The sequence below is a fragment of the Amia ocellicauda genome, chromosome 8 (assembly GCF_036373705.1).
Source record: "Amia ocellicauda isolate fAmiCal2 chromosome 8, fAmiCal2.hap1, whole genome shotgun sequence".
NCBI classification, from domain to species: domain Eukaryota; kingdom Metazoa; phylum Chordata; class Actinopteri; order Amiiformes; family Amiidae; genus Amia; species Amia ocellicauda.
In genome coordinates, this window is record NC_089857.1 from 38145027 (window position 1) to 38171704 (window position 26678).

General features: G+C 35.8%; 1 protein-coding gene across 2 annotated transcripts in view; it reads left to right on the top strand.

Moving 5' to 3' along the window:
• prr16 (proline rich 16) overlaps positions 1 to 26266 on the top strand; it is a 73443-nt gene extending 47177 nt beyond the window's left edge. For both annotated transcript variants that reach the window (XM_066711316.1, XM_066711317.1), the window contains one exon: positions 23904 to 26266. The gene's annotated coding sequence lies outside the window, so the exon portion shown is untranslated. The remainder of the gene's footprint in view (positions 1 to 23903) is intronic.
• Positions 26267 to 26678: the final 412 nt, after the last annotated feature.

The following is a 26678-nucleotide window of genomic DNA, read 5'->3' on the forward strand; positions in this document are numbered from 1 at the left end:
ACTGGCAAAGGCTTTCCTACACAGATTTTATTGATTAGTTCTTACTGATTACCTCTTTGTGTGTGGCTTTGTTTTCTCATGGCTCGTTTGTGACAAATATAGACAAGCTGTCTAGTGGGGATCGAACGCTCAAACCGCTCATCCACTTCATCCATAATCATTTTTGTTTAATCAGACACTCGGTTCAGGTATTATGTTAGTGGGAACCAGTATGGATCAATAATCTGAATAAGTGATTATTATGGGTAAAGCTGATGTTTTGTTTTTTTCCTCTCAAAGCTCTTAGGCAGAAATCAACATTTTATGCTTTATGCTGCAAAACAGTCTATATGATCCAAAATCTGAATGAATGACTGTGTATTAATTTCCACACCTGACCAAGAAAAGCCTCTAATAGCAAAAGTGTCTGGGATAGCCGATCATGTTACAGTAGACTGAACTACTCAGTAAATATCTGCTGGGCCCCAAGATGTACATTTCCATGTACTTTGTATTTTTAGCTCAGAACTGTATGTTCTATTCAGCTGGATTGTTTTGTGACATTTGTGAGTACTGCAAATCAGACATCTTGGTAAGCAGAAAACCCACTGACTGAATATGACACAGAAATGGATCATCTACAGAAAGGTGGTGATTTGCCTCAGGTTTTGTAGACTGTAGGCTATCAAGTCAACATTTTTCATGAAATCTCAAGTAATTTATAGACAATGGAAAGACGTGAATTGCAGTCTCTGACATTTCTTCCATTTTCACCTTTCACTCAATTCTGCCTTGGAATCTGAGCTGGATAAATGTGTTTTTAAACCGAGTTTAAGTAATTTCCGTGCTGCACTGAGCAAGGGGAAGTCAATTCTCCATGCTTAGCAGAGAGCCCTGAGAAGTCTGATGTGGGATAGTGGCAGAGTGCTTTTATGTAGATGTATTGGAGCATACAATTATTATAAAATGGCCAAATAAATTCAGAGCAGCAGGGTTGGACAGTTCATGGTTTCGTTTTTATTTAGGACAGATTCACCCTTTATCTCTCGGAGTAGAGGTCCTCCCTATTGCTTGCTGTCTGTCAGTTAACAATGCTCATTCAGTCAATATTAATCGTGTGGTGGCAGTGTGATCCAACCTCACATGCCTACAGGCTGGCCACAAAAAATCTTCAAAACCTTCCTGATCCCTGTGGTGTTAATCAGTAGAAACCTGACCCAGTTCTTATATATACTTGTAAGTGTTTCATCCAAATATATACTTAATGTGTTAGTTTGTTTTAGTGAACATAAGTTATGTGTAAAGAATATTCTAGGTTGTAGTGGAAATGTTTTCAGAAAAATATTATTACACAGTTGATTATTAGGATTAGTTAGGAACTGTCGCTCAAACACTCATCTGCATTTTATTTGATATATTCACTTTTATTAAGTGCTACCTGGGAAATAACAGGAAGTATTGGTGTTGACGAACTGTTGAAGCTCACTCTATTGAAAAAAGGTAATATCTACATATTCTTCCAGCGACCCGATATTTATTACACAGGACCAAGGCTCAAGTCTGTGTTTTTAAAACTAATAGACAACTGCCTTGGTTAAGGAGAATTGTTAGTTGACTGTTGTTGGGCTTATTGAACCTCCATTTAGCAGTAATGTGAAAACACAATCCCAGCAACCAAACTGATATTGGCTCATGGTTACAGCCCAATAGGGGTCAATGTAGAGTCAAATCTATACGTAATGTAGTTTTGTTGTCTGTGTGTTTTGACAGAAATAAATTGAGCTCTGTGGGTCCCAATGACAAATCCTTATAAAAGTGAACAGTCTTTACAGTGGCATCATAAGAAAAAGTGTAAGGAAAGGGAAGAAGGCAATAAGCAGCACAAACAGCTGAAGATACTCATCTTCCCCAACTGGAGCCAGAATTACAGTGTCAAAGATGAGTTATAAAAGAGGTGAAGTCACTGTTTCTGTAAGGGATGTAAACCAGGATAAGTGAGGTAGATACCTAATAGTCAATATAACACTGGACTACAAGCTAACAATTTATATTTATATAATAAATATGATATATATAGCCCTACATTTGCTGCCAAACAGTATATCACAGATTGCATTGCAGTGCACTTTGTCTTCAATACTCTCTTGTAGTGGTTGGGGAGTTTTTACTATTTTGTCTATTTGGCATTTAAACATAGTGGGACTTATTATTTACACTGTAATTATAAGCTTCATTAACCATACCAGCAGTTTAGTTTAAATGAAATTGAGAGATAAAACCATCAACATTTCAGAATTGTGAACCTTTATTTGGACCTGATATGGGCATCTACAAAGAGATACATTATAATAATGTATTTTCTCAGTATTTTAAAAGTCTATAATAGGTATCGTCGAATAACGCTGTGTAAATCATTCCCCAAGATGTACCTTTTATAAAACAATTTTTAAGTCAAAGTACCAAAGAGTGTTCCACACATTACAAAGGCAACCAGTGTATTTCAACTTCCTATTGTGGAAGAAAATAAGAAAATGCATCAAATATAATCCAGCAACAAACACAATCTCCTCTTTTAAGAAAGTAAATGAAAGCATTCTGGAATGGAGTTCAAAACAATATGAGAATGGTAAGACACATTAAAGACTTGAAGATGACATTTAATGAGATAAAGTTTAAGAGAGCTTTAAAGCCATGGATCCCAAACACCAACTGGCTCTTGCTGGTCCACAGCACATTTGGTGCTGGTCTGTACAGTGTTGCACGGTATTCCGGTACTGAAAAAGTACTGCGGTACTAGAGTGTTGAAAACGGTACAATACCAGCATTTAAAAAATAATCAACATTTTTTTATTATGCGAATGACAATTTGATCTGACTAACAGGCATCTGTCCCTTTAAGAAGAATGCTGACAGTGGTGACGTATTTCTCTTGGCGCGTAAACAGCGCAGACTCAGTGTAATATGAACCGTGCAGAAAGTGTGACGTTGTCCCATTCTGAAGCGCAGTTCTGCACAGAAATTCAGAGATGCAAGTTCTTGGAGTGTTTCTGTGTGACATCACTGAACTCCACCCACAGATATCTGTGCAGTATCGGCGCAGCTCCAAAAACCTGCTGCGGGAGGCGAGCTGAGGCTGTGACACAAAACACTATGCAGAGATCAAGAGGGGCGTGTGAAGCTTAATGACAACTACTGCTGCCCCCTAGATACCGGAGGTGAACGACAAAGCTGTGAACATTGTCAACACCATAGTCACATTTTTAGATCGACACTTTGGCAATATCAATGCTTTATCAAATAATTACATTAATTATTTTAACAAATATAATGTAAACCTATAATAGTAATAATAATAATAATAATAATAATAATAATAATAATAATAATAATAATAATAATTAGGGCTGTCAGTCAATTATTAAATATTTGATCGGTTAATCAATGGACATTAGCTGATTAATTGGTAGATTCATTGGATACTAAAATAAGTATATACGTGGTTGTGCCACACCCCAGACAGCACAGCAGCGTTGGGCCAACGTCAGACAATAAAATATTCTACTTTTCAATATATTTAAACAACAGTACCTTTAAACATTTTAATAATAGTTTGAAAGTGAACTTACCTTCAGCGGGCTCTTTGGTCTGAGCTCATCTGAAGAGACGCTCGAGTGCTTTCAAATACTGAAGTTGGGAACATTTTTGACAGTATCAAACATATTTATAATGATTATTATTCATATATAGTGAGGGAAAAAAGTATTTGATCCCCTGCTGATTTTGTACGTTTGCCCACTGACAAAGAAATGATCAGTCTATAATTTTAATGGTAGGTGTATTTTAACAGTGAGAGACAGAATAACAACAAAAAAATCCAGAAAAACGCATTTCAAAAGTTATAAATTGATTTGCATGTTAATGAGGGAAATAAGTATTTGATCCCCTATCAATCAGCAAGATTTCTGGCTCCCAGGTGTCTTTTATACAGGTAACGAGCTGAGATTAGGAGCACTCTCTTAAAGGGAGTGCTCCTAATCTCAGCTCGTTACCTGTATAAAAGACACCTGTCCACAGAAGCAATCAATCAATCAGATTCCAAACTCTCCACCATGGCCAAGACCAAAGAGCTGTCCAAGGATGTCAGGGACAAGATTGTAGACCTACACAAGGCTGGAATGGGCTACAAGACCATCGCCAAGTAGCTTGGTGAGAAGGTGACAACAGTTGTTGCGATTATTCGCAAATGGAAGAAACACAAAATAACTGTCAGTCTCCCTCGGTCTGGGGCTCCATGCAAGATCTCACCTCGTGGAGTTTCAATGATCATGAGAACGGTGAGGACTCAGCCCAGAACTACGCGGGAGGATCTTGTTAATGATCTCAAGGCAGCTGGGACCATAGTCACCAAGAAAACAATTGGTAACACACTACGCCGTGAAGGACTGAAATCCTGCAGCGCCCGCAAGGTCCCCCTGCTCAAGAAAGCACATGTACAGGCCCGTCTGGAGTTTGCCAATATCTGAATGATTCAGAGGAGAACTGGGTGAAAGTGTTGTGGTCAGATGAGACCAAAATTGAGCTCTTTGGCATCAACTCAACTCGCCGTGTTTGGAGGAGGAGGAATGCTGCCTATGACCCCAAGAACACCATCCCCACCATCAAACATGGGGGTGGAAACATTATGCTTTGGGGGTGTTTTTCTGCTAAGGGGACAGGACAACTGCACCGCATTAAAGGGATGATGGACGGGGCCATGTACCGTCAAATCTTGGGTGAGAACCTCCTTCCCTCAGCCAGGGCATTGAAAATGGGTCGTGGATGGATATTCCAGCATGACAATGACCCAAAACACACAGCCAAGGCAACAAAGGAGTGGCTCAAGAAGAAGCACATTAAGGTCCTGGAGTGGCCTAGCCAGTCTCCAGACCTTAATCCCATTGAAAATCTGTAGAGGGAGCTGAAGGTTCAAGTAGCCAAACGTCAGCCTCGAAACCTTAATGACTTGGAGAGTATCTGCAAAGAGGAGTGGGACAAAATCCCTCCTGAGATGTGTGCAAACCTGGTGGCCAACTACAAGAAACGTCTGACCTCTGTGATTGCCAACAAGGGTTTTGCCACCAAGTACTAAGTCGAAGGGGTCAAATACTTATTTCCCTCATTAACATGCAAATCAATTTATAACTTTTTTGAAATGCGTTTTTCTGGATTTTTTTGTTGTTATTCTGTCTCTCACTGTTAATATACACCTACCGTTAAAATTATAGACTGATCATTTCTTTGTCAGTGGGCAAACGTACAAAATCAGCAGGGGATCAAATACTTTTTTCCCTCACTGTATATTATATTTTAAAGTTGTATAGGTCAATGTATTAAAACAAGTTGCACTGATATCGTATCTGTCGGCATTTAGTTGGACATGATCCATCTCGCTGACCGTAACTGCAGTCCAACCATGCCAACCATATGACGACGTCGGTCATCCTCCACCTCCTCGACCTACTGCTGTCCGATCATGCCAACCATGCTGACGTTGCCCCAATGTCCTGTGCTATCTCGGACAGTAATACTTAAATACATTCTAGGCATTGATATTACAGTATAACAATGCTGAATGGGAATGGTAAAGATAAAATAAAAATAAAATGATATGTATATTAAAAAATAATCACTAAATAATTATAATTAGCAAATTATAATGGCTACAGAAAATGGGTGTTGTGCTCACAAATGATACTGTAAACTCACAGTGCCCTTGTAAGAAAAGCACTGCATGCAAATTAAACAGAACCTTTACTTTGTCTATATTTCCTTCCGAATCTGGTTTGAATCCAAATCTAGAATATTTTCCCATTAGTGGCTTGTAACCCTGCAGTTTGTGCGCAGATACTGTAGCTCTAGTGATGTGATATCTTGCGTGATTCACCTTTATAATTTAACACTAGAAGCGCAGGGCTGGTTAGTTTGACCGATTAAATCTGAATTACTCTGTGTTCCTGAATACACTGCGCATACCCGTTTGTGATTTTTCCTATATATATATATATATATATATATATATATATATATAAAATATGCCTACTGCATTTTAGCTGCATCAATGCAAATCAAGTTAAAGTCACAATCTCTACCTCACCTGTCTACAGACTTTCATGTGCTTGAAAAACACACGCATTGTATAGCATTACAAGTGTCTTCTTACAACTGTAGTCAGATTGAGTGGACAGAGCGATTACCCCGCAAATAAACACTTGTTTCATTTATTTGTTTTGAATGTGCACTGTATCCGTTTAGAAAACAAAGCGCTTTGATGTTATTTATACCAATCATTGTAATGTTTTATGTTTGTACTTCCATTGGCCGTATAGTTAATACCACAAATAGCCGGGCCTCATTGGGGAAAAGTTTGGGAATCACTGCATTAAGGCATTTCAGGCTGATAACACACGCTCTTCTAGAATCCCAACATTTGATACCGAATATTTAGTTATTTTAATACCGTTACCTGATTAGAAATGCTCTATTCACTTACTGTTGGCATCTTCTAGAGTTAGAAGGCCGTCTTTGATAAATATCTGAATTGAGGACTCTAAATTAGACTGTTCTTTTGCATCTAGATCACTATTGAACGTGGCCTTTAAAGTCATTGTGTGATGGTGGCGCTGCTTTTGTAACTGGACTAAACCCCCTGAGATTGTCCTTGAATAATTAAAAAGAAAGCTCACAGGTTAATTGAATTCCAAGTGACTCACAACTGTTTTCTCTCCCAACCTGGAGAAGAGGCAGACATGAAAATGTAATACAAAAACAAGTTAGATTTATTACAGATCAATGCAATTGGCACTCAATGGTTTGCCCTGTCCTATCTCAGTCAACTGGAATATTTATTAATATATGCAATTAGCAGGATTATATTGGGTTTAAAAATATTTTACTGTTACACTCTCAAGAGAGCAGTTATGCAAATGAAGTAAAGATGTATTTTGTGTTTTGAAAGAAATTAAGTCAATGTAAATGCATCAATAGTGGTTTTATTTAGTATTTTTGTCCATTTTATTACATGATCTGACCTGAACTCCTGATAAAGTGTGAAGCCTCTCTGGTGTGATATTTACTTAATACATATTCAATACTCTATTATTTTCTATACTTTATAAATATACATGATTCAGTTGAAACCCATTATTAGTCATTATCAGACAGTGCTTCTGAATGTAATATCTAGGACCTAATTGTTTGGAGATTTATACGAGGAAAGGAAGTGTATGGGCAATGTGTTACAATTATTTTACATAGACTTTTGGCTTTGAGCTCACATTGAAGGGGCCCCTGTCCGCCGGTAATTCGGTAAAATGTGTTGTTTTGGGTGACTTTTAGTATGCTGGCCCTGCCATTCATTTGAGTGTAATTGTTCTGTGGTAGCCAATGGGCTTATTGATTCTGTGTGATTAAGTGATGCTGCATTCAGGCTCTCATCAGAAAGTCATACATACCACTTGGTAAAGTGGTGACTATTACTTTAGTCCATCTGAGTGATGGCAGAAAAATGTGCCTGAAATATGGAAATCGGAGACCATGGAGATCCGACAAAAGAATCTGTTGCTGCTAATGTGTTTTAATAAGCACATGGACACCTTGCTTTCCTGTCAATGAAGCAGGAACAAGAAAGTAAAGGTAAATGTTTTATTCTTTCATGTTTCTAGGCTACATTCACATTTACCACAGCGATATTAAGCTGTGTTTTGTGTACCATAATCATCTGTCACTTTCCATGTTCATGTCCTCTTAAATTAGACATAATACCCTGAAAGGTGAAAGGTTGCATAGTACGTCACATATCGTAAACTTGTGTATCATCCAGAATCCAGAGTTTTCCACTTGTAAATTGCAAACAGCTGATCACTTCATAAATTAAAGTAGGAAAATTGTTATTTCCCAGTTTCTGATACCACCCGAACGCAGCATGAGGTTCCTGCCTGAATCATTGCTTTTCTTAATTTCAATAATGCAAAACATTGGTACCAATTACTGATGTAAAACAGATTGTATAGTAAGTTGAAATGCAATATTACTTAGACAGTCATGTAGCTTTAAAAATGTGAACAGAACATGTTTGATCATGGTCTTTGGCCTTTTTCCAGGTACGTACTGCATGGCACAGATGCTTTGTCTTGGAATTAGATTTCAGGAAATGTTTTGCAACCTCCATCTTAGACTGAGGCAAAACTGGCTTCAATTAGTATCCTATCCTTCAGGAACTCTTAACACTTATAGATAACAGCATTTCACTATTCAAATTAGGTATCTTCAACTGCACCACTGAGTTATGCTTGGTTATTAATAAACAAGCATACCAAAGTAAAAATATCTCAGATTAATATTGCATTTGATAAGTTTTAGAACAATAAAGTTAACATAACCGTAATAAGGGATTTACTTTCTAATTTAAATGTGCAGTTGTGTAACAGATGTCATTGTTTAACCTTAGTGTTACAAATTAAACATGAATAGAACCCTACAAAATGCACAGTACATTTAAACTACCAACTCACTTAGTATTCATTCAGAAGCCTTGAGATGTCAATCAAGCAACTCTAGTGAAACTGACCTGAAGCGTAATAAGTATTGAACCCATCAACTGTTAATTATATAACATCTTCTCATAATGAGGGATAATTATAGCTTTCTACAAGACACACATTCGGGTGAAGGTTAGCAGAAGAACAATAAATGTCTCTTTAGCCTCATTTGACCCGAAATGAAAGTAACCAATGTAGTGTCGTCTCTAATAATCACAGATAGGAAACAAAGCAAAGTATTGTGTAATAAGCCTGAAATTAGTAGTTTTTAATTGGTTGTGTCTATCTGTATAAATCATGATAAAACTTGAAAAGAAAAAAGTGAGCTCCTCTGAATACATGTAGTTAACCCAGAATGTTCAATCCTCAAATCGAGTAAGCAGAACACTATAAAATGCTTAAATAATTTGGAGAAGGGTTTTAATAGTGGCGCTGGGTTTTGGCTGGTAATGCTAATGTAATAGTCATTGTTATTTGATGCATGAAGTACAGTTTAAAATCTCGCCTTGATTGCAATTCGCTGAAAGGACCAGACACAGCCATAAAGTTGTGCAGCACTACAGATTCTTGTTTTATTGAGTTTAATTATTTAGAAGTTGTTTGTAAAAAAAAAAAAAAAAACTAAGTATATAATGATCAGTCTTAAAAACACACTTTGTGAAATTGTGCTGATCTATTACTTGTAAGTAGCTGAAGCCGGCTTAGAAAATGAATGACACAGCAAAATCTGCAGCAACTATACTTTATTGATGATTCTAGCAAAGCAGATAGTTTCCCAAAATAATGCCAGTGGTTTCCCTTCAAACCTTTGGAAACGAAGAGCCTTGAGTTACTGAAAAATAGTTTGTGATGCACTCAACCTCTGTGTTCCCTGGAAAAGTTCTCATTCCACGTCACGCTGGATGACGAAACTGGCCTGGGAAACTGTCAGGGTCTCTAACCAGGCACCCGCATTAGCAAAATGTGTATCTTAATGCTAAGAGCTGTACAGCACTTGATTATATCTTACAATACGTCTCTGCAATTTTAAAAGGCTGGTCTGTTTAATGAAATGTCCGCTAGCACTGCTCTGGTTGCTGGGGGCACACAAGCTTGGATGTGTGCTCAATGTAAATGGCAGACCTGTTGGGTTGTATCTGGTAATTACAGGCTGACCAGAGAAGGGTTGTCTTCTGCTGCCCGTCTTTATGCAGTAGTCATAATGTCAGATTTTCTCTTTGGGTAAACTGCTAGGAAATTGTCCATCTAATTAATTCAGTATAGAGCCGGCAGTTTGCCAATAGGGCAAATAAGGATCATACAGTCTTGTACCATTTGTGTGGTGGCAGTGTAATCTTATCCCAAGCTCTGGTGATGCCTGTCTGGCACTCGACTCTCCTATAATATTCCCTCAAATCCCTGTGTATTAAACTCAACCTCCTCTGACTGACTTCAAAGTGGACCTAGCTAAAATTTGTAAGGCAGCATCCTGCTTCCGGCTTCCTGCTTGACCTAATTGTAGTTATATGTAAAAATAACAATACACGCCTGATTTAACTTCAAATTCGAGCCCATGAGAGAACATTCTGCTGTCATGTGGAACATGGTTTGTAAACCAAGTTCATCACATTGGTGCACACAGAAACTAAGCACCATTGCATAAAAACATATCAGTTTTCATACTGCAAGGATATGTGAACAAAATGAATCTATCCTTTATAATACTACATAATAAAAGGTGGTCAGTGTGTGTAGTACCTAAACATCCGTCAGCATGATGTTAACTGTTTGTTATCCAATGTCAGTTTGCAATCACACCTCCCTTACTACCAACCTATAATTAAGGTAGATTTATTATGAACCGTTGCCCTTTAATCTGTTTACATAGCCAGACCCCATTTTAGGCCAGTGACTTTATTGACTGTAGATGGCTTAGATCCAGCCGGCATCATCAGACACCATCTGAGCAGGTAGTCCCACGGCATGGTGATGTAAGTCAGTGCCAACCTATTGGCAACCTGCAGCCGTCTGAGGCTTTACAGAAAAGTCACAGACATACAGTATAATATATGGTTTCATATATATGAATCTATTATAGTTTCCCGCCCTTTTCATATAACATAAGGTATTGTGTCAAACTTGAAACAATCTTAGGGAAGAACAGTACAATTTTTTTATTGTATCAATCGTGAAACAAATGTAGCTCTTAATGCAAATAGTATGAATTATTTATTAAGCTTGGAGGCTAGTGATTAGGCCTATAAATTACAGAGCAAATGTTAAATGAATCTGGCACGGAGCGTATCAGTTTATTGAAGGGAAAGATAAGTGTCTGACAAGCACTCTTGCAGCTGCAGTGTCCAACTTTTTAGCAGGGCTCGATTAGAATCTAAAGAAAGCTAGAAGATGTTCAAGATCTCTTAAAGATGACGTCTTCATTTACTTTACTTCTGTGAGAACTGGAAGGGGAAACTTTTAAGAGGCAGACCTTATTCTTATAATGAACATGTATTGAATGTGTCTGTTACATTAACAAATCTTGACAGACTATTACTACAGACGTGAGGTTCATCTAAGGTCGGAGCATGGTTTGAATGACCAGAGCTTCAAGTTTGGTACAACACTGGGAGAAAAATTCTATTTAATTAAAGCAATTTCATACTGAAATACACAGGATAGATACAATCGCACGATGAAGAACAGTTCTTTAATATCTCCTCTTCTCATACTTCACAAATAGCACTTTCTTATAGGCATGGCGAAAACCAGGACTTACAGGACAAATGTAAGATTTAGAGTTTGCTTTGATGGTAGATAACACAAGCTGACCCAGACCCAAGGTGTGAAATTTTGGCCACACAACACAGTTGAAACTGGCTCAGGGCTATACATACTCACCAATATGTTTGCGTTTCATGATTGTGTTTTCGCAGCACTCAGGAAAGAAAGATACAGACTGCAGTAAGTTGGAGGATAGAAACATTAACGTGTGATTCACTGATTTTTATGGTAGAAGTAAAATGAGGTCAAGGGTCATTGTTGGAGTGAAGATGGCACATTTTACTTGCATGTTGCAGATTTCTTAAAACGCAAACTCACTCACTGTAGTTTTCTACCTCGTTGTTGTGGTTGGTGGTATTTTTGTTCTCACTTTTAACTGGTATATGTTTATGCCATAGCATTATCACAGGATTTATTAAACAAATAAACTACATATACAACCATATAATCATATATATTGGTATTACAGTGTACATTAGTAGTAATTGTATAGAGATCATACATTCAGTTATATTGAATTCAATTAGCAATGTATTCTCTTTTCCAGGTGCAAATGATAGTAAATAAATAATTGAAAATAAGAGCCCTGGGTGCAGAGTAGTTTTAGAGTCTAAATCCTTTTATAGTTAACTTAATCTGGTTGCCATAGAGAAGAGAAACAGGATAACTTTTTTGTATGCAGTATTCACCTGATCAGTAGGAATTGACCCTAAGGCTTAAATGGGTTAATGACTGGAACTAATCTATCTAAACCTCACAGAGTGAGTTGTAACAGGATTACTGGCATGACTTCTCTTCTATGTGCAGCTGTGCCCCTGACACTTTATATATATACACACACACACACACACACACACACTGTATACATATACCGTAAAACATCAATTGGACTACTATTGGACACCGGCTCCTATTTGAGACCAATACGTATTATAAGTATTGGAAGTTTTACAGTATATAGCCAATGACATGTTATTTGAAAATGCTGTGAAAAAAAAAAAAAGAATTACGTGTTTCTGAAGTATTTCAAAATCGATTAAAACTGTTGAAATGTTGCTGTAGACTACGCATTTAATTTCTTGTAAAAATATTTTCCACAACATGTCTTGGTGGATAAATCAATTTACAGCCGTCGGGTAGGTTAACACACTTCCACTTTACAGTCCTTTCAGTTCATACTCAGGGCAGTCGGCCTTCAGTGTGGCTTTAACAAAAGAGGCATCTCCCTTTCTTAAACTCAAATGATGTGTTTATTTTTCCTACATGTTCACTGTCAGCTGTCTTCTAAATGGCAGACACCATTCTTCCATTTATCATTATGGTATATAAGTAAAATAAGCAATCACTCATTATCGTATGCATTTTAGTTTTTCTGGTACATGTTTGAATCCATCAGTCCCTCCTAACAAGGGCACTGGGACTGCAGGGTGAAGAACAGCTCCAAAGGAAACCAAATCATATCGTATGCAAGACTTCAAGGGTAAAAACAAACTTGGAATTTAACTAAAATAAAAACATTTAACAGCCGTAAATCCACACTGTATTGCTGATGCGTTGTTTTCTATACTTACCAGGAGTATCTGAAGTCATCAGGTCTACTGCATTGTATATCTGGATTTATTGGATTTTTGCAAGTTGTCAGGCCCGCTTGATCTCAAGTGATCAAGCACCGCATTACCTTCCCAGCAGCGCACTCTGTCACTGTCTTTGGTGTAGTTTTTAGGTGCATCTTTTGCTCCGTTCTTGGCAGACAGTCTCTGCTCTTTGAGGGCGATCTTCATATTTTATCTTTAGCTTTTAATACGACTGGTAATATATTTCATTTGTAAAATCAACAAAGCCCTCAAAATATGTTCTCCTGCTCTTGGTAAGGTAACTTTGTTAGTGTTCAGTTCAAAGTCTTCAGTTCATGTGTTCAGTAATATAATATAATATGTCAGGGGAGGCCACTGCTGTGAAAAAGTATTAGTGCAATGTGGTGACGCAACAGTCGAGAGTTTGAATATCAGCCTTGAAAGCAGGTTTAACCCCTTTGTGAAGCAGTAACTGGCCATCGAGCAAGGTATGAATTTCAGTGCTGAAGGCTCCTTTTGCTCCAGAAAACTTAATCACAGCTGGACTTACATACAGAGAGCTTAAATGCAGCCTCCTATCTGTGGTAGAAGCTAAGCCAACTATTATATTGTGTATTTATTTAATTTATTACTGTTAATGCTGTTGCTGTTATTATTAACTGTACTACATTGTTGTTATTAATCGTACTAAGGCCTGCCAAGTACTCAGCAGCAGACTAGTACTTGATGTAGAGTTTATGGGAGAGTTTACATTGCAAATTAAGGTTGGCTGGTGTGCAGATTTAACTCTTTGATGTAGTAATTTTACATAAATATTCCATCTATGTTTTTTAATAACCCACTTCATCTGGTACAGGGTTACCTATAGTATAGAAATATTGTTTTGTCAAATACTTATATATGTATTAACAGCACCATTTCCGATGGTACCATTTCCGATGGTAGAGAGTGGATGAACCCATAAGTAAAATAATAATACATTACAGAGTTATAGGAACTACCCGGCCATGGAGCTGAAGTGGATTATCTAGCTAATGTGAAATTCTAAGGTTGAATAGCTAAGAAAAATATATATATTTTTAAAATTGACCAAATCCCCCCTCTTGTTTTTATCCTCCATTATGTCATTATGCAATTAAACATAAACATGATGATTTTTTTAAAATGACAGTTAGAAGGAACACATTCCATTATTACTCCAGAGAGATCTTAAATTAAAAAGGAAACCAATAATTTTCTTGTCTGAAACGAGGTGAGACTCTAGCGAGAATATTAAAAAAGACTATATCCATTTGGATATGTTAGATGCCTAAAGGAAAAATATAATCAGTTTGTGGATAGAAAGAGAGTTTGTTAGAAGAGGGGCTGTGGGAAATAAATTTGTTAATATCAACTTATGATATTTACATTAGAATAAACACAATCACTTGAAACCAAAGAATACCTATATAGTCCCTTGGTTTTAGAATACATGCGAGATATGTCTTTTATGTATCTGGATGTGATTGGAAAGACATTTAAGAAATAAAACAAGAAATTTACCAGAATAAGGGCTATTAGGAAAATCAGTAATTACATAATGTTTTGGAGCTGTCTATACAATGTGGATGTGAGAACATTCTTGACAGCAGGTCATTTTATAAATAGATTTTTTTATAAATAGATTTTCTTAAACATTTACAGTTAATAATAAAGGTTTATTCATTATGAAAACATGTTCAATAGAAAACATACAATATTGCATACTCAACTTACTCATATTTCACAACAGGCAGGCATATCTTTGAAGAGTATAGTAGTAAAATCCTTCATATCAGTTGAAAATAGTCAGCTTTATGTTCATTAAATTCAGCCATCAAAAAAGCGAATGTTATCTAAGTCCCTTTGAATAGCCTGTGCTGATGAGATTGTATCTGCTGAGTCTGCTATTTTAGTATCATCTGCAAATTTGACAAGTTAGCTAACTATCCCAGAGTCCAGATCATTAATGTAGATTAGAAAAAGCAAAGGCCCTAGTACTGATCCCTGTGGAACTACACTAACAACCTCACACCAGTTAGAAGCGACTCCTCTAATCAACACCCTCAGTTTTCTATACATCAACCAGTTCATAATCCATCTACTTACATTACCCTGAATCCCTACAGCTTCCAATTGGAGGATCAGTCTTTGGTGTGGAACCTTATCAAAAGCTTTTTGAAAATCTAAGTATATCATATCATATATGCTTTCACATGATCTACAGCTGCAGTTGCATGTTCAAAAAATTCTAATAAATTAGTAAGACATGATCTGCCTCGTCTAAACCCATGTTGACTATCTCCAAGAATATGTTTTTCATTAAGATGCTCCTCTAATACTTTTTCCAACATTTTACAAGTAATGCAGGTGAGACTGGTCTGTAATTTTCAAGTATTATATTCTTAAAATATAACCATCCATTTTCAACTGAATCTGTATACAGTGTGCTCCAGTCTAACTCTTCTAAGTGCTGCCTCATATCTTCAAGGTTAGCTTTCCTGAATAAAGGTTTGCTTTTCTAAAGCAGTCATTCATTTGGAGAAAAATAATCTGATTACATCTATTTGTCCTTCACTTCTTAAAGCACATAAACACAAAGGCAGTTAAGAGGAGGCATTTATTAAAATCGTCATGATTTATTTTAGTTCTCTGTTAAAAAAGCATAATTAATTTCCACCTTAACTGATGTCTAATTTATACAAATTAATCAGAATTCAATCATGTGCTGTAATAGAAGTGTAATTATCTGCATCTTTGAGTAACACAATCAGAATCTATATATCCCTCATGAAGGTCAAGCATACACAATCAATGTTGTTTTGTATTGTTAGATATTCAACAGATGACTAAAATATTTGTTATTTAGCTGTGATTTATGTCACAAGGCAATGTAGTTGTTTTTAATTCTATATTTATTAGATGTGTTTATCTAACAATGTCATTTTTCAGTAAGCTTACTCTTAGGGGTATTGCAAGTGATTATATTAGAGAATCACAGTAAATAACCATTTATTGATGGGAAGTTAAAACAATACAGCCAAGAACATAAGCATTTTAGGATGTAGAGCCATAATAAATACACAAAGTGTCTGAAATGTGTTGAAATATAGTGATCTATGAACATAAAACTATTATTTAAAGCTTTATAAAGAGCTTATTGTCTTTAAGGAGGTAAGTCAGTAAGCTATTGTCAGTGCCTATGCTTTTCCATTAATATGTAGGTATATATAACAAAGGAAGTGCATTCAGCATTCATGTACATCTTTTTCTAAGCGTAATACAAGGCTATGTTTATCTGTATGTACTTGAACTTACTCTGCTGTTTTTGTTCCAGCTGAAACTGAACTACTTTGGCCCATGAAATCAACGCAGCTGCCATGCACAATTGTTCATGTTTTCTTTGTGTTGGTGAAATAAAAGAAAAGAAGAATGAGCTGAAGTTTTGATCTATTCCAGGATACAGTAGAGAGGGCTGAGATTGGGAAATGCTGATTTCTACATTAAAATTAAATGAGTTATATAATAGAATGAAAACACCTTCTAATATTGACTTCATACTTATGCGTATAATACATTTCATCACAATTGAAGCATTTTATATCTGAAGACATTTAAATCAGCTATTTTGCATGTATATTATGGGTATATATAGCATAACGTTTTACAGTGCAAGCCATACATTTGTCACAGACTTTGATACCCAAATCCTGTCTTTGAGGATTGCAGTTTTCTAGATTTCATTCCATCTAAGCTATGAATTACCAAATTGTGCTCCTGTACTTACCTGCTTAAAGTATAACAATTGGTTTCTCTGTATCTTTAGCTGATGTTGATTTAACCCCACCAGTAAAATATTCAAATTAATGCTGTAATCAAGTAAGCACTAATCAATTCTCAAATTTTAAATGTGAACAATGTTTTTTTTTTCTTCTTCTTCTTATACATTGTCCCAGCTGACAAAGGACAAATGGAAGTTCAGAAAGAAAGAAAGAAAGAAACTGTCCATCAAGACAGAATAAAAATGAGGTAAAAGAGACTAAAAATAACAAGTGATTTGTGTTCGGAAGTCACAATGATCCACATGGATACAATTAACTCACAAAGGAATAATTGTGACTTGTATTTCTGGCAGTAATTACTTTAAGGGTAAATTAAGAGTAAATTTAAGGGTCAGCTTTTACTCAGTTCCTGGCTCAGATTCAAAGCTGTATATTTTCTAAAAAACACACACAGACAGACAGTTCTTCCATTTAGAATGCTGAAAATGAAGAAAGTATTTTTTTTCTGAACGCATACTTGTGGAGTCAATTTATTTTTTTGAAGTAGCAATATAGTCATGGGACAGGTGGAGTGGAGAAATAATAGTGCAGTGGAGATGCATATAGCTCACTTCATACTGCTAAGAAAAAACAGGGAAATGAAAAATCAATGCAGGTAATCAAGATCTGATTAAGATTTATTTGGCTAAAAGTAATCATAAAAGTTTTCTGGAACTAACTTTAACTTGACTGTTGGACTTTCATTAAGAATTTGACATGGATGGAGGTGTATTGTAGCTGGGCAATTGATTTAAGATTATCGATGTGTATCCCCAGTTTATTTGGACCCTTGTTGATGAAATGAGCATATAAAGAACTTTACAACTTTACAACAAAACCTAGATTCTCACTTCTTCAACACATCCTTTTGATATTATGACTAAAATGTTTTGTAATGGCTTAATTCTACAGGGTTTAGGAAGGACGAATGAAACAGAATCGTGTGTGTGCCTTTGATGGTACAGATGAATGGGTCTCCTGCAGGTGATCTTACTAATGAGCCTAGCTCCCTTCCAGCACAGTTGGAGACTTGATTCGGAGGAAGTCTTCAGCCATAATCTATATAATGATATAGTGACAATGAAAAGAGCAATAGCTCTATTACTAGCATTGTTCAGAAATACAAACACTTTAAAATAATTAGACTTTTACCATTTAAGTCAAACACAGCATAGGATAGGACTGTGGGACTCCAGTTCTTCAATGGTGGATGATTTAACACAATCAAAATTATAGCATGAAATGGTCATTCTGGGATATATATATATATATATATATATATATATATATATATATATATATATATATATATATATTGATTGATTGTGTTCAATCATCCACCATTGAAAAACTGGAGTCCCACAGTCCTATTCTGTGCTGTGTTTGACTTAAGTGGCAAAAGTCTAATTATTTTAAAGTGTTTGTGTATGTATATATATATATATATATATATATATATATATATATACACTCACCTAAAGGATTATTAGGAACACCTGTTCAATTTCTCATTAATGCAATTATCTAACCAACCAATCACATGGCAGTTGCTTCAATGCATTTAGGGGTGTGGTCCTGGTCAAGACAATCTCCTGAACTCCAAACTGAATGTCTGAATGGGAAAGAAAGGTGATTTAAGCAATTTTGAGCGTGGCATGGTTGTTGGTGCCAGACGGGCCGGTCTGAGTATTTCACAATCTGCTCAGTTACTGGGATTTTCACGCACAACCATTTCTAGGGTTTACAAAGAATGGTGTGAAAAGGGAAAAACATCCAGTATGCGGCAGTCCTGTGGGTGAAAATGTCTTGTTGATGCTAGAGGTCAGAGGAGAATGGGCCGACTGATTCAAGCTGATAGAAGAGCAACTTTGACTGAAATAACCACTCGTTACAACCGAGGTATGCAGCAATGCATTTGTGAAGCCACAACACGTACAACCTTGAGGCGGATGGGCTACAACAGCAGAAGACCCCACCGGGTACCACTCATCTCCACTACAAATAGGAAAAAGAGGCTACAATTTGCACAAGCTCACCAAAATTGGACAGTTGAAGACTGGAAAAATGTTGCCTGGTCTGATGAGTCTCGATTTCTGTTGAGACATTCAGATGGTAGAGTCAGAATTTGGCGTAAACAGAATGAGAACATGGATCCATCATGCCTTGTTACCACTGTGCAGGCTGGTGGTGGTGGTGTAATGGTGTGGGGGATGTTTTCTTGGCACACTTTAGGTCCCTTAGTGCCAATTGGGCATCGTTTAAATGCCACGGCCTACCTGAGCATTGTTTCTGACCATGTCCATCCCTTTATGACCACCATGTACCCATCCTCTGATGGCTACTTCCAGCAGGATAATGCACCATGTCACAAAGGTCGAATCATTTCAAATTGGTTTCTTGAACATGACAATGAGTTCACTGTACTAAACTGGCCCCCACAGTCACCAGATCTCAACCCAATAGAGCATCTTTGGGATGTGGTGGAACGGGAGCTTCGTGCCCTGGATGTGCATCCCACAAATCTCCATCAACTGCAAGATGCTATCCTATCAATATGGGCCAACATTTCTAAAGAATGCTTTCAGCACCTTGTTGAATCAATGCCACGTAGAATTAAGGCAGTTCTGAAGGCGAAAGGGGGTCAAACACAGTATTAGTATGGTGTTCCTAATAATCCTTTAGGTGAGTGTATATATGTGTGTGTGTGTGTGCCTGTGTGTGTGTGTGTGTGTGGGTGTGTGTAAAACATTGTTCAAAATATTCACTGATAGTGTGGTTTTCATGTGTGTTGTAAGATGTCAGATCTGAGATTTGTACCATTGTCACAAATGTCTGCTGATCAGCACCACCACCAATACATATTAATTCCAAAGTCTTTGCTCGGTTCTCCACAACTTTATTTCTTTCCAAATAGAAGTGAATGTAACTCTTAAGATTGGAACCATTTTCGGATGTGTTTTGTTCATGTATTCATTCTGAAAAAAATATATTTTAGGTGTCATTTGTTGTATTTACCTTAATACATTTGCTGTGAATAAGATATTTATTCATTTTTTACTAGTATATTGGAAGCTCAAACAAACAAAAAACATTAGCTTTCATTTCAGTAATCATCACAGGAATGTGATTGTTTTATAACTAAGCACACCTTTCATTTCATATATATCTTTCTTGGTGTTTACCTTATTAATTAAGTCCTCCTTACCTTATTAATTAGTCCTCCTTCATTGGACTAATAGTTTTTTTAAGAACTTAATGTGCTCTATTGTTAGGGAAAGTAATTAAAAAAATTTGACCACAAATTAATTCACACTCAAGAATATACATTCAAGAGTTCAGTGCTGTTTTCACAAATCAGTCTAAATGTGTATTACATTCTTAATGAGTAAATTACTGATGAGTATAAGTCAGCACATTTCTTTCTAAGTGATTGGCAGTCTCCTCCTCTAAATACTGAATTTTAAGAACATTATATTCAGAAACTCACTTGAATACATTACATGTATTCATTTTTGCAGGATATTTTAATTGCTATTGATGATATGATGTACATAGATAATTGCGTTGGAATCCTCAAAGTCATGTTCCCCTAAAATGATTGGGGAAAGTTGTATTAAAATAAATACATAACTAAAAGTTGACAGGAAGAACGCTGGAGACTTATAGGGATACAGATGAGTATTAATCTTACTTAATGGTTATATTAATCCATGTAAATTGTACAAGGTACAGTATCTCTCAGAAGGATTAGTGATCTGGTCCTGTGGTTGAAACATGTGGTTTAAATAATTAGGAGGAAGCCTACCAATGGTCTGTGATTACAAGAATGGACCTTTTGCAATAAATAGAAAGTTCTTTGGAAGGCATTCCCTTGCAAAGTTGCTAAAGATCAATGTAAAACAAAAGGATATTGAAAGAATGCAGAAACCTTAAACTGTTATCATATGAGGTACTGACTGGGAAACTATGGAAAATCAATACATATTTTTTGTTTTTACTCTTATGCCACTATCAAGATCAAGTATCAAGAGATTTTCTTTTAGTTGAAATGTACAGATACTAATTATTTTAAAAACGATGTAACTAAGAACGCTTATGATAATTGAATGTTCCAAGATCATGAATTCACAGGCTTGCGGGTAAATGTAATGGTAACAAAGAGTAAAACTGAAAAAAGATTTGCAGACCTACCAGATTTACTGGAGAGATACTAGGTGTTTGGGATGCAGCAACAAATCCACCAAGCTGTGGTTATTGATTGATTTCACCGCTGAGGAAGAGTGATAGGGGAAGTTTGGACTGCCTGTCAAATATCATATATTTTGTGACTATTCCATAAACAAAGATGGTGAACATAATCATTAAAGCATAATATGGCCAACATATAGGAAACAAAAGACATGTATAGAATGGGAAGGTTTTATGATGCTTTATAAAGCAAGATTTGTATGAAGTGAGCAGTGTAGAGATGCACACTTTAAAACAGGCCTTGTGCTTCTTGTGAAGACCACATTTGGACTTATCTTTTCATTAAATACAGCTCAACATTATTTGTCAAATCCTTACAATCTGCACTTAAGAAGCCAACAAGTAATTTGCTGTTACCAAGTCAGAGGTCTCAGAAAAAAAGGAGGTTGCTTTATATCATGGCATTTTCTGCTTTCACTGTTTATTTAACCCATGTAAAGAAAAATACTTTAGCATTTAGTATACTTTGTACTTTAGTATAACCACTGTAGTTTATTTCATTTTACTGGTTGAACCAGACAAATATGCACAAGAAGAGAGAGGGGGGGAAAAGCTATAAGTCCCTACTGATAACATTTTCACACCTGACACACATACAAACAATCTGGGCTGAATGAACAAAAGAGATACCATATTCATTCCTGGTCAACCGATAATTCACCAGTTAAGCATGCACAGTCACGAAGGCAAATAAAACAATCCTCCAAAAGGCAGTGGCGTTAACAGAAGTGAACATATATAATGGGAAGCAGCTCTACAGCTCTATGACTACTCAGCCAACTAAAATATATTTCTTGTTGTTGGCTTTCCTTGTATCCTCCACTGCTGTAACCTCATGTATAAGTTGATCTTGTACAGCTCTGCAGTTGAGTGGAGACTGCCAAGTTTCGAATTTACGAGGAGAAAACACTGCCTGGAACAACCCATGATATAATGAACTAGGATTCACCCGAATAGACAAAAAAGGAAAAAAGAAAACTATAACAGGATTTGTCCTCATTAAAGCTTCCCTTCTGTAATTATTTCACAATTTTTGGAGGTTTGTTCTGTGCCCATACAGAACAAAAACAACATGACTGAGACTAATACTTGGTGGAGCTATCCTTTATCTTAGGAAGGCACCAATGTGGTTACACAGTGTTTCTCATTGCAGTCAGCAACTGAGATTGTATTGGGTGTGAACAACTATGTGCTATGGGATATAGTGTCTACTGTATGGACTTTAAAAGTGCATAGGAGGCATTGCTTGAAGTGAACGATCACCATGTTACAGTCTGCAAACAAAGTCTTTCTGCAGCCTGTACCTATTATTATACCTAGCAATTACTTGCTTACTGTGTCCATGGAATGGCCAGTTTGAAACTCGGGTCTTTACTTTAGGCTTTGTCAGATTACTGCAAAACCTGGCGACTGTTTCAATAAATAAATATAATGAAAAAATGTCTCATCTTTCTGTGCTGTACAAACTGGCAACCAAACCGATGGTATCAAAGCTTTCATCCTCATATCAATACACAATCATACCAATATTAGCAGCTATCTAAGAGTAAGCACTTATAGCTTGGGAGTCGGTTGTGTCTTCACCCTCAACCTCAGACCACTGGTGTGATGAGGTTGCTTGTGTTAAAGGTGGTGCAAAACTCATCCAATTTCCTTTGCTTTCCTTGTTTTTTCTCTTCATCATAAAGTTCCTTGTAACACTGAGTAGGACTCCTGATTTGCCGACACACGGCACAGATAGTGGTGTTCACTTATGTCATTCTGTACAGTTTCTTCTAAAATCACGGTTTGTCGAGACTCAAGGACATTAAAGACATACAGCGGGTCAATGGTGTGAATTCATAAGGAATGTTATAGGGAAGAGAGAGGAAATATAGCGGGGACTACCCTTATAGTAATTTTCAGCATGAGGAGCTATTATATGTTTCCCATTTTATCCAGCAGTTCCTAATCTACTTTGATTTCCACATTTAAATGCATTTTTAATGTAGTTGAGTTGGTCTCATTTGTCCTTTTTTTTTAATGACTGATTCATATCCTGTTCAATTTAAGGTCATATATTAAACCTTTGCAGGCTGTGGTACATTCCACAGTTTACACAATGTGTATCATATTTTTTAAAGGACAAATAAGCAATGAGTTTAATTTTTTTTTTTTTCTGACGGAGATGCAGAGATGGATCATGACCATGATGTCAGTCAAAATATGTTGATTTGATTTGTGTCTTGTTTGGACTGTGTTCAAAGAAGTGAATTATTGTAATTGACAGTTCTTATGAGTTTATCTTTTATGAATGGAAAGTCATGTTGACAAATGCATATTTGAAAGACATTGCATATCTATAGAGCCCCAGAGACGACAGATGAAAAAATGTATTAAAAGCATGGTTCACTAATGCATGCACACTCTTTTTTAAATTAATGTCCATGACTTAGTAAATCATGCACACACATTATTAATTATTAAGGTTCCGCATTCATGGGCACAGTTTACTAAACTTTGATCACAAATAAAAAAAACATGCACACAAATTACTAAACCATGGGCATGCATTAGTAAACTATACAAATTCATGTTGTGTTTTTATTTTCAACTATTTAATCTGTGGGGCTCTGTACATACCTGTTTGCCTGCCCTGTTTATGTGTATTTGATCTTTTTACACTTTCAGATACCTATTTTGTGGACCCATTTTTGTTCTTGTTATGCAAACATAGGGCAGAACCAAATGAAAATATGGACATATCCACAATCACCGAAGCATTTTGTTTCAAGGGCTGCCTTTCCTTTTATCTTATGATAACCTTCCTCCGTGTACCAAGTTTTTAATTTGTAATGGGCAGGTGGGTGAGAGGTCTGATTCGCTCAAAGCCACAATGTGTATTGTAAGATTTCTAATGTTATTGTGTTTTTTTTGTGTCCCTGCAGCTCCTTCTGGCTAGATGACAAAACAGCATTTGGAGACATGTCAGTAAATTTCAATCTAAGTGGTGCATCACCGAAATTTCAACAAACAAGTTTGGACTGAGCAACCAATCCTGTGCCCCCCTCCGAGCACCAGAAATCTCTCATATCCAGAGTGAAATAACTCCGGAGTAATCCTCAGCCGAGCATCTAAGATCTGACAGCCACAAGCTTACCCACGACGAATCCTCAAATCTGAAGTTAAATCTCTACTATTTTCACTGCAGCATAAAATACATCAGACCAACAGCTTGGGGATCTCAACAAAAGCAATCAACATGTGAAACCCTTGCAATTTATCATTCTACCTTAAAAAAAAAAAAATGGGACATTGAAAAATAAATGTCTTGTAGGACTCCAGAAGAAGGGAACATTTACAGCATTGAAATACCTATCTGGATAAAGAAAGCATACATGAAGGTAGTTACTAAGAGTGGATGAGGGAGAATATGTCTTATCAAATCATTGTTTAAGCCATAACGATCAATATTGACATACACTCTTGTGTTTTCCCTTTCTTGTCTATATAGTAGGGAAATAATTACATGAAAAGGGACTGTTTAAGATTCCTGGCAATTGTATCTCAATGGGCTTTGATATTTGCACTGTCACTTCCACTCAGAGAAATGATGTGTGCAGTCACCTGCACCGAGAGCCTCGCAGCGCCAGGCAAGCGCAATCTTGCAAGGGTTCAGCCAGTGAAGAAAATCATATTGCATTCCCTGCTTAATTCTAGAAATAATAATAATGAATTATAATAATACAAATATATAGAGATATATAAAAAGAAAATAGCAAAAATAGCTAAATATGCCAAAAGAGAGGGTAAACAATAAAAGGAGATGATTTGGGGAAAGAATCAAGGAGACATGTAATGCTGACTGCTAAATTGTTCAGTGCCATGGAAGTGCTATCTGGGAAATAACAGAAAAGTTCAATTTATTTCGCAATTGTTCTTACATGTATTTGGCTTAGAAATGCTTTTATAATTAAGCAATCAGAATTTTCATGGGCTGTAGAAAACAGCAACCAAGCACTTTTTAATTTGATATTTTTTAGAGAATAATTGTTTCTATGGATTACCCATTTCATGATTAGAATCTGAATTCTTAAACTGTATTTGTTTACATCCATTTATAGAGTGTCATGATGTTACCTACGTGTTTAATGATAGCTGGCAAATATCAGACCTAAAGCTTTAAAGTTAACACTTTAAGAATGATTAAATATATTTCTATTTGTACATCAATATATTTAGAGGTATTTTATAATAGAATTTTGGAATACAAAAAAGGCTATTTTGATAATTATAAGATGGAAAGGGGTGTAAGAAAGATGGTTATTAAAAGACATGTCTGCTTTTATTCAAACAAAATTATTCCTACATTGTATTGTTTTTGTCATCAACGAAATGCTGTATAATTTCACGTTTTACTTCAGACGAATGAACGAACAAATAAGTAAATATAAAACCAAGTTTTTATTTTTTTAGAAATTCAGTTATGTGCACTGTTTATGATATGCATTTTAAAAATATACTTTTTTACAGAATGTTTTAAACAGTTTAATTTTGAACAAGTCTGTGTTTCTTAGAGTTGCAACTATGTTACAAAGTGCATCTGAAGTCAGATTATAATAATATACAGATAATCCCAATCTGATGATTATATGAGATATGGATAGCATTGTGTGACAAATCAACAGGTAGAAACAATTCAAAACAACATTTTAAAGACAGTGACTGGTTGGTATTTACATAAATCTTAAAAGAAGGTATTTTAACATTAGTCTAGAGAAATTGCAGTTTTCCCCCCATGGATAAAGAGGGTTATTTCACTACAGAAATACAACCTGCCATGGATGTGTCAGATTGGATGAATTACTAAAACCAGTTTAAGTTTTAGCACAATTTCAGTTTTACAGTTTGTTTATTTTTTTAAATAGCATTTATAATTATGTTTAATTGGAAATGTTTTCAAGGATGTTTAGTTGAATAATTTCAATTAAAATTAAAAGGTCTGAGATCAATCTACATTTTCAGTGTTTTTTTCACAATTATTTTCCTCACCATAATTTTCATATAACCAGAATTAAATAAACATTCTACATTTTTTGATGTAATTACTTACATAGGAATTTTTGTAACAAAATGTAAGATGATCTTCCTCGTTGTTGCTCTTACCACAGTAAAACAAATTCACAGATTAACTCCTCTAATCTTCTGTTTTTTTCATGCAATTAATACAATCACAAGACTGTTACTTTAAAGAACAATCAAGTTTTTTAGAATTTTTAAATCAAGCTTGAAATACTTAACATAAGTGAATAATAGAATATCAGTCTCATCTGTTCATGTAATAAAACTGTTGTTCATGATAATCATTCTGATAATTACACACTTACACTACATGTTTAAAATTCAAATTATCCACTAATTGATTCAGAGTCAGTCTTACCATATTTATTTTCACATGAAGGAGGATAATCTAACTTAACCATCTTAAACTTCAGTACTTAATTTCCATAACACAGAGTCTTGGAGAGCATGCACAGCCATATGGTTTTTAATTGACTACACTTAGCTTCAGTCCAATATTAGTTTGAATGTCAGCTTCCAGCACAGAGAAAGAGACCATTTGAAAATACAATGCTATTAACCATTTATAGGTTTTCAGTAGATGGCGATACATATATATATATATATATATATATATATATATATATATATATATATATATA